Below are 528 nucleotides of genomic sequence, written 5' to 3'. Positions count from 1 at the left end.
AAATAACGGCGACCCCAACGAGAGACGAACTGTGCAACACAGGGGAGACGGTAACGTCAGGCCTCGGTCAGATGCTCATGGCAGTCCGTCGGTGATCGAAGGTGACAGTGCTCCGGTGAAGCGTGAAGTTTTGAGTGAAGCTGGGTGGGGATGTTGTGGTTTTTGGCGCTGACGCCAGCAGTCAGAACAGCAAGAGGCTATGGTAGATCGCAGTCAGATGTGGGTTCTGCGATGCGCATTACTTCGAGCGGCACGATTGCACAGTTAGAAGACGGATACCTAATTGAACAAGCATGAGTGGTGTACAACATCAAATATGATAACTGTAACGCACTCTTATGGAGGAGAGGCAGGTTATCCACCGGATGAGTTGAACATGAGAGGTCAGTGAACAGGTAAGACCAGAGCTCAGATGTCAGTGATCTTTGGAGACTGCAAGAAACTACCTGTATGTAAATGGCAGTCGCCGACAAGTCTATCGAATTAAACACCAAATGTAAGGACAGAGGCTTTATTAGTACGACGTAG

The sequence above is a fragment of the Oratosquilla oratoria genome, chromosome 3, assembly GCF_046742065.1.
Source record: "Oratosquilla oratoria isolate Oo_2021 chromosome 3, ASM4674206v1, whole genome shotgun sequence".
NCBI classification, from domain to species: Eukaryota; Metazoa; Arthropoda; class Malacostraca; order Stomatopoda; family Squillidae; genus Oratosquilla; species Oratosquilla oratoria.
Note: the sequence above shows the minus strand (reverse complement) of the source record.